Consider the following 9,290-nt stretch of genomic DNA (forward strand, 5'->3'; position numbering starts at 1 on the left):
AAGGTTGGATAGGGGAGCAGGGAAGCACATATCTTAGTTAAGGGAGCCACCTTAGTGTTGGCAAGAGACTTGAACCTAGAGTGGCTCCCAGGAGCCCAAGGCGATGTCCCCAGTTAGTCCCTTGGGAAGCGGAGGATAGGGAACCTGAAATGACCCTATCCTATAGCAATACTGACGAATATCTTTCATATCACTGAAATGAGAAACACATATTCTTTTGCATAGCCTGTAACAGTTTTGATCAACAGAACACCTCGTTTTCTCTGTTCATTACCATTAATTCCTTTAGGCTCCTTGAATGTTCCCTGTCTCTAGTGCTTCAAGTTTCCAACATGTTTTCTTCACCAGAAACTTCTCTCCTATTCTCCCAGTCTTCATTCCATCTTGTATTTAAACATTTTCTAGAAACTGAAATTAGAATATGTTTCCAATATAACCCTTATCACTTTCCTTTCATTGTATATTTACATGTATTTAATAAACCCCTTGCTACCCTCTGGGGCCTATTAGGAACACATATGACCTCATTTTCCTCTCTGCCTTATCTCCTTTGTTGTGACTCATAAGATCTCATACTTTTTCTGGTGTACTATGATCACTCCTTATGTAATGATAGGAAACTACCAATTCTGGGTTCAAAAAAAAGATGTGTCTATTTATTGCAAAAAAATATTTAAAGTCTATGCATTACAATGCACCATAATAACACCATTAAATGCCTTGTTTTTATTATGTTAAGGCTTCCTTCTATGCCCAAGGCAGAAAAGTAGGTGTTGCCACTCTGTCCCGTCATTACAATTTCCTGTTTAAACATATTCTGGGCAGCAACTCTGAAGCCTCAGATTGTTCTTTAATGACACGTTTTGTGGATCCTTGCTCTATAATTCACTTTTCTAATATCCACGGATCTGTAGTATAACCTTATGCATCATAATAGTAACAATGAAGGTGACACAGACTAGACTTTAAGTTGTAATAAAAATAGACAAAACATCATGACAGTTATCCATAAAAACAATTTCCAGGGTTATTTCTCACAGTGTAAGTTTCACAAATAATTCAACTATGAGGTGTAAATAAATGAAATGAAGTGTTCAAGATAGTTGGATGTTCTTGCTTTATGTTTCTTAAAATAGTCACTCTGGCCTATATCGTTTTCATAATCATAACTCCCTCAAATCTATTTAAATGGCTACATGTATTTTCTAACAAGAAAGAACTGTCAGATTACAGAGACAAAAAGATTTCAAGAAATATATTCTCAAGTAGTTATAACATATTTGTAAGCAATGATTAACATGAACATCACCTAAGACAATTAATTGGTATTTAACTCCATACTAAAAAAAAAGAGAATAGTGGGGAGACTTCATTTGATTAAATGAAAACATTTCAATTAAATTATTTTGTTTATTCCAGAAAGCTCTTATCTTCAGAAGACAATAAGAAAATCTTTTTTCTCATTTAAGTCAATTTTCTCTAACTTTTCTTCATGGATGTTGGGATTACTAAATTTCCTTTGTTTTATTTTACAGTTTCATATATAAAATTATGAATTTAGTCATTTCTGTCTTTTATGTTTCCTTTTCTCCTATATCTTCCTCTGCTATTGTATTCATTTTTTTTTTTTTTTTGGTGGTAGTGTTTGTGGGCTTTCCTTCTTTGAGTTGTGCTAGTGGAGGATTGTCAGATACTATGTTACTATGTGTGTTGTATGAGTGTTACTATGGCTTCCTTGGGTTGTAGTTTTCTTTCTAGTACTTTCTGTAAGGCTGGGTTTGTGGTTACGTATTGTTTAAATTTGTTTTTGTCCTGTAATATCTTGTTTTCTCCATCATTGGTGAGAGAAAGCTTGGCTGGGTATAGTAGTCTCTTAGTGTCTGGAGCACATCTATCCAAGACCTTCTGACTTTCATGGTTTCAATTGAGAAGTCAGGTGTAAGTCTGATAGGTTTACCTTTGTATGTTACTTGACCTTTTTCCTTTGCAGCTCTTAATATTCTTTCTTTATTCTGTATGTTCTGTGTCTTGATTATTAAATGGCGAGGGGATTTTTTTTTTTTGATCCAGTCTATTTGGTGTTCTGTACGTTTCTTGTACCTTCATAGGAATATCCTTCTTTAGGTTGGGAAAGTTTTCTTCTATAATTTTGTTAAATATATTTTCTGGGCCTTTGAGCTGAAATTCTTCTTCTTCAACTCCTATTATTCTTAGGTTTGGTCTTTTCATGGTGTCACAGATTTCCTGGATGTTTTGTGCTAAGGATTTGTTGGATTTGCTGTTTTCTTTGATCAATGAGTTTATTTCCTCTATAGTATCTACAGCATCTGAGATTCTTTCTTCTATCTCTTATATTCTGTTGGTTATACTTGTCTCTGTAGTTCCGGTTCATTTACCCAGATTTTCAATATTCAGCCATCTTTCGGTTTGTGTTTTCTTCATTACCTCCATTTCAGTTTTCAAGTCTTGAACTGTTTCCATTACCTGTTTGATTGTTTTTTTCTGTGTTTTCTTGGGTATCTTTGAGGGATTTATTTATTTCTTCTAACTTTTTGTTAGTCTTCTCATCCATTTCTTTAACGGAGTTTTTCACGTCCTGTTTAAGGGTCTCTATCACTGTCATAATTTTATGTTTAAAGTCTATTTCTTCTACTTCTTCTGGATTAGGGTGTTTAAGTCTTCCTGTTGCATGTTCGCTGGATTCTGGTGTTATGTTGCTTTTCGGGTTGTTGGAGGAATCCTTTAATTGGTACCTGCCCATTTCTTCCTTCAAATACGGTCAGGAGAGTCTTGGCGTCTTGTTCCAATCTTCTCTGTGGCTGTGTATTGGGGGTTTTTCTTGGTCTGCCTTCTTTAGGTCCCCTCAGCACTGGAGTTGACTCTCAGTTCCCCTTCACCCTGAAGTAGGTTGTGGTGGTGAAACTAAGGACCCTGCAGATGAACAGGAGTGTTTGGTGGCAAAATAGGATGGGGTAAATAGAGAAAGCCAGTAGCCAGGAAGAAGCCTTGCTGAATGGCCAGGAATGTTTAGGGAATTGGAGGGGTTCTGTACTCCATTCCCAGAGTGTCCGGTTAGCCAGGTGGACACACACTTACCCTTCTGGATGGTTCTCCTGGTACAGGAGCAGGGCCTCTTGCTGACCTAGGACCTGGCAGACAAAAGGGCGTGCTTGGTAGGTGAAGGGTCCTGTGAAATAAAGAAATCCCTGTAACAGTAGCACTCACCACTGTATCCCCAGACCCTTAGCCTCAAAGCAGTCTGAGTTGGGGGATCCTAGAACTCTGTAGATGGAAAGGGGTGCTTGGGGGCAAGCTGGGTGGGATAAATAGAGAAAGCCAGTAGCTGGGGTGAAGCCCCACTAAATGACCAGAAAGTTTAGAGGATTGGAGGGGGCCTGTTCTGTTACTGGGGTTTCCGGCCAGCCGGGCAGACACTCACTTACCCCTTGGGATGGATCTCTTGGTACAGGAGCAGGGCCTACTCTGGGATATTTTGTAGAAAAGAACACCTGTAATTTTTAAACACTTTTTCTAAGCCCCTGAACAGGTTTTTTTTTTTTTTTTTTTTTCGGAAAGCAGGTCAGGAGGAAGAGTCCTGTTCTCAACATAACCTCAGTTTGTACACACCCTGGTTTGCCTATGATACTGTTATCTAAGAACATCCTTTATCTTAAATCTACTCACAGTCCATGGTTACATTTCCAGGGGACACTGGAGAATGAGAGAACTTGGGAGTCATGGGTTACACTAGCTGGTGTTTGAATGTGTGTGTATAGAAGCATCCTAGGAGACAAGAGGGATTTCACTGTGGAATCCCTATAAGTGAAAATATTGAAAGAGCTTGAATTAGAACTCAATGGAACATTTTAGAGCCTGTTGTCACTTGAAGCTTTACTAATAAGTCTCTTTACTACTTCCATAGTATCAACATACCTTTTCCTACTTAATACTAAGACATTTTGTGTGTAACATTTTGACACACAATGGTTTGACTTGTATTTTGTATAGGAATAAAATAAGACACCTGTTCTTAAAATCCATGGAGTAAGGTCCAGGGTAGAAGCTTGGTTTATGCAGTTGTTAAGTCTGGAACTAACAGGGTGGAAATGGCTTTAAGATGAAATTTATATCACATATCATAAATATTAAAAGTGAATCCAAAAAGTGTCTGAGAGAATCATGCATAGCCATCCAAAAGAGCTAATATGTATATCCATACACAGACGAAGTCCCTGGGAACTGTGGCTAGGATAACACAAATTGCCCAGACAACAAGCTGAATATTCACTCCCATTTTCCTTGAAAAGAATCTCCAGTGCCAGAATTAATTTCTGCCCTGATTATTAAGGCTAATAACCTAACCCTGGTTATACTGGGTATCTACCCCATGCTCACCCACCTATTCATTTCTGAAGTATGTATTAGCCTAAAACATTGGTCTTAAACCTAATTTTGAATATAAGATAAAAATTGTTTGTTCCTTCTTTCTATCCATATCATTATTTTCCTCAGTGGTTAGGAATTTAAGATAGTTCTTCTTGACAAATTACCGAGTTTTCACGTTTCTGAATTTCATTACTTATATAATTAGGGCAACTTGGTATTTTTAACGATTTATTATAAAAATTCAAGATTAGTTTACAATATGCTTATAATAACATCTCTCTCAGATTTAACAATAAATATCCATTATTACAAAAATTCTGTGCTTAGAATAGCAGGTGTATAATAACTGTGGTATAAACTGGAGATGAGCTCTTTGTATACCATCAACAGGTGCCTATGTTTACTCTCTCTGTTTCCTACCTGTTCACATTAACATGAATTATGAGTTATAATAAGTATCTTAGTAGACTCAAGATTTGCTATTAAACCAAAAGGTTTAATTCAATTCAGGCATTGGGCATTTTAAAAGCCCAGAAAAAAACGATGTAGATTAGAGGTGGAAACAGTAAAACAACTCTCAAGGTGGGAAGCCCAGTGTGGGTCATTAACAAATCTGCACTTCTGGCAAGTTGCTGGGCTTGTCGATCTTACCACTCACCTACCATTAAAACTGGATGTGTTTTGCTGTGCAGAATGCTTGAATTCTCTTTGAGGGTGGGAACAACAAGGTTAGAAGGATGTCTGCAATACAAAGGGGTCTAAATCAAAGACAGTAAAATTCTTACTCTTGAGTTTGTGTTTTGTCTTTTACTGTCAGTAATGAAGGCAAAGATATACATTTAACAAAAAATAAGGAAAAGCCTCTTCTGTGTGGGTTAGAAACTTTTAGTGTTTCTGGAGGAATGCCTTTAGGCAAGTGTGTCTTCTGTTTTATGCCACAGGCAGGGGTAATGTGAAAATTGGCACATTCTCTAAATTAGGCTGTATTGTTGGTTCACCCAATCACAGGTGTTAGAAGGATGGCAGATCTTTTGGAAGATAAAAGTCAATATTCAAGCAATGGGTCATCAGGAACTACCTTCCTCTACTGTGCAATTATAGACAAGTAACCTGGACCAGAATATGTAAAACATAAACAATAACACTATCTACGTTAGTAGCTAATTAGAAAATTAAATTAATTCAATCTTGTTATTCATTAGTCTAGCATTGTCTTGTATCAGTACTAGTTAAGTAATAGCAGATAGAATAAATTAAATTAACTTGCTTCTAATCACTAGGAAAGTTACTTCCTTGTCATGTTGGTATTAACTATCAATAAGTTGTGATAGTAGGTAGATTTGTAATTTCATTTAAATATCACAAATACTTCTAAGGCAATTATGTTTCAGAGGATAAGTTTAGAAACTAATACAATCTTACCCCTTTTTGTTTGTTTATTTATTTTTTTTAGTTGTTGAAAAAAAATTTCTGCCTCCTCCCCGTTTCCCATTTCCCTCCCCCTCCTCCCACACATCGCCCCAAACTTACCTCTTATCTTGATTATTAAATAAGTTGAGAAATCTTGTCAGACGAGGTGGTAGAGTTTTCAATGTCTTCCACATCTTTTTTCTTTTTCTAGAAGAAATACACTAGGCAATTTGTCTAGCATCATTAAAGAGGCAAACTAAAAAGAATGGAAGACTATTAATTAACTGTAATCTATTAGTTTAATTTTGTTAACTCAGAATTATCATTGGAAGGAACTCACAAAGTTGAATGGGCCATTATGGTTATCAACTTCAACATCTGTGTTTGCCTTTGAAAAACTTTGTGAAACCTTACTTAATCCTCCTTTCCTTTTCACTTTGCAAATGAGAGCCTCAAATAAATACTCAAGTCCACTAAATCTCAACCTTCCAGATGCTGTGACTCTTTAATACAGTTCTTTATGTTATGGTGAAATTATTTTTGTTGCTACTTTATAACTATAATTTTCTTCCACTTCTAATCATAATGTAAATGTATTTCTTTTCTGATGGTCCTAGGCAACCCCTGTGAAAGGGTCATTTGATCTGCAAAGGATTATGACCCACAGGTTGAAAACTTCCTGCACTTGCCCCCATTTACTGGCCTTGAGAATATCAATGCAAAGAGCCTTGTGTATAAGCTCTACATGGTGCATGGTACTCTGCTTAGTTCAGTCCAGGCATTCCATGATAATCAAGATAAGAGGTATCTTGAAATCACTTCAAATTGAAGTTTCTTCAACTCAAAATAACTATGCATTTAAAGAAGACATGACTCATCTTGACCTCTGATTCCCATTGTTTATTAATCAGGTAGTTGTAAATTTTACTCAGTCGTATAATGATCTTATCAATGCTGTATCTCTCCATAGTCAATGTGTATTCTGAAAAACTGCACTATATTGAAGTTTTGGTTCACATTTGATGTGGAATGGTGGCAGAGAAAAAATAGTAGCTAGACATAATACATTTTAGCTCCAAATAAATAACAAAAATTTAGTTCAGTGTAGTTAGAATAACTGAACACACCAGACGTCTACATAAGACAGGATGTAGCCAGAGGAAATGTGGTGTCCCAGATAGTACAAATGGCATCTTTGTCCTCAGGTAAACAGGCAACATGCTGTTACATTTCAGAATACAAGGTCACAGTCTGGCCTGCTTTTCAGCACTTCCCGACAGTGTATTTTTGCTGTTCTAGGATGCCATGACTTCTCAAAGGAAGAGTGCTCATTCTGACAGCTGCTACCATAAGAAGAGTGAGAGATTATGGGTATGCATGGACAGGAAGTGGTAAAATAAAACTGGTAGTTTTAAGCGTTGAGTGTGATATATTTTTACACCGTCTAAAATTAAAATGTGCATGTGCAACAAAATTCCTAATAGTGACAATACACAAGTCTTGTCTCTTATGTGTATATAAACATTCCTGGAAGTGGCCTCTAGTCTGCTATAAAATGTGACAATTGCATGCCTAATAATTTACTGACAGTTGAAATGATGAAACAGAGCACATGTATATGCCCATAAATGTTATTCACAGGATCCCAAATGAATTGGCCTTTAATTTTCTCTGCATATGTAAAAGGGTTCAGTTTATAGTATTCATTTTTCTTGTTTACATGCAGTCTAAACAGATCAATTTGTGGTGTTAAGGGCTACCACTTGAGACAACTGTATTAATAGCAATTGAGAAATGGATGAAACAAAAGAATTAAACATGAACATGCTGATATTTGGAGTACTTTGTGAAACACAGATTCTGACAGCTAAATTGCATTGTTATCATGTTTTTGGAATAACATTTAAATTTTATCATCTACATTACCAAGGGATGTTTAATTGTTTGCTTTAATTGACAGATAACAATCACATGCATTCAGAATCTTTCCATCATATAGTACATTAGTTTGAAAGAAATATACACAGAGAGAATCAACTGAGCTTAAGCATTGCCTCACATTGTTTTTTATGAGCACTACCAATATTATTTCTGTAGGTCGGGTTCACAAACAAACTGATGCTAAGAATAAACATCAGTACTATCATATATTGGTCCCCTGGATTTATTCCTTCTTTCTGACTGAAGAGTTTTATCCTTTGATGGAGACCTCCCTAATACCTTCCTGTTCTTTGGTGGTTATTCTTCCACTGTTTAAACTCATGAGTTCAGTCTTAAATGATATATTTGTTTTACAGAAATGACTCACATCTATTATTTGTGTTTTCTAATTACAAAGCTGTTTTCCCTATCTGTAAAAATGATCAATAAATACTGTGAAAGGATGACATGAAACTGTGAGAAAGAAATACAAGCCATATATGCAAATACACTGACAGTTGTTGAACATATTTCCACACATTCATTAACTGTAAATAAACTCAAGTGAAAACAATGGAACCTCACCTTAACCACAGATCATCCTTAAGTATAGAATTTATCTTGAGGTGAGTTGAGGATTAAACCAGGGATCTAAGCAAATTAAGGGGACATCTACCACATTGAGATTCTATTACTCAGATTTTTAAATTTTGACTTATTACTTAATAGTTGACTTCCCCCAGTTAAAATTTTAATGGTTTTCAATAAGTTAATTTTTTTTTAAAAAAGTCATTTTGATAAAATAACATATCACAACACAGTAGTTTTGAATTCATTGGTATATCTCTTTAACTTGTATGCCATTGACATTTGTATACTATTTTGTCATCCATAATGTCTCCATGTACCTTATTTACTTCTTCCTTCAAGTCTATGCAGTTTTCTGTGGAAGAATCCTGTCTGAATTTACAGTTAGGAAACCGAAACTTAATGTTTCAATACTGCTCAACATTACTTTTATTCAGGTCATCTCTTCAAACAATGAGTGAAGGAAGTATCATGGAAACTAAAGGTGAATAAGGAATGGCATGCTCTCTTCTGTCTTTGTCGTAGTTTTGTGGCAGAGAAAGGCATATAAGAAAGTGCATAGAGTTATCCCTAAAAGGTCCTCCAGTCCTAAACAAGTTAGGAGAGAAGCTACTTCCCTTTGATTGGTAGCAGGATATACAGAACAGATCAAAATGGGATAATAATGTTATTACCTGGGAGAAAAAGTAAGACAGCATTTTTAAAAGATTTAGTGGAAATTGTGTAATGCTCTCCTTAGAGATCTTTCCCTGAAACGTGTGCTTATATAAAAAGAAACTAACTTGATTCCAAGATATTACAGAATTTTAGTGAATAAACAAAGTGATTGCATGAAGTTATGGACATCCTTCAGAGTAAACATTTCACATAAACACAATGAAGATGAGGCACAGGGTTTTTGCAAAAGTATAGAGTATTCGTCCCATCTTTTATTTCAAAGATTGGGGCTGTCTTTTTTTTTTTTTTTTTTTTTTTTTTTTTTTTTT

At 35.6% G+C, this 9,290-nt stretch overlaps 1 long non-coding RNA gene across 2 annotated transcripts in view; it reads right to left on the bottom strand.

Moving 5' to 3' along the window:
- The window catches only part of LOC126491726 (uncharacterized), a 23,267-nt gene that overhangs the window by 2,952 nt on the left and 11,025 nt on the right, over window positions 1-9,290 (bottom strand). Inside the window, exons 2-4 of one of the 2 annotated variants that reach the window (XR_007589441.1) lie at window positions 5,917-6,003; window positions 3,097-3,187; window positions 7-408 (exon numbers count right to left, since the gene is read on the bottom strand). This is a non-coding gene — a long non-coding RNA (uncharacterized lncRNA). Of the gene's footprint in view, window positions 1-6; window positions 3,188-5,916; window positions 6,004-9,290 lie in introns of those variants that run through there. The other variant, XR_007589440.1, reaches the window with a different exon arrangement.

This window comes from Alexandromys fortis, unplaced genomic scaffold, assembly GCF_014885135.2.
Source record: "Alexandromys fortis isolate MF-2015 unplaced genomic scaffold, M_Fortis_MF-2015_v1.1 scaffold_255, whole genome shotgun sequence".
NCBI classification, from domain to species: Eukaryota; Metazoa; Chordata; class Mammalia; order Rodentia; family Cricetidae; genus Alexandromys; species Alexandromys fortis.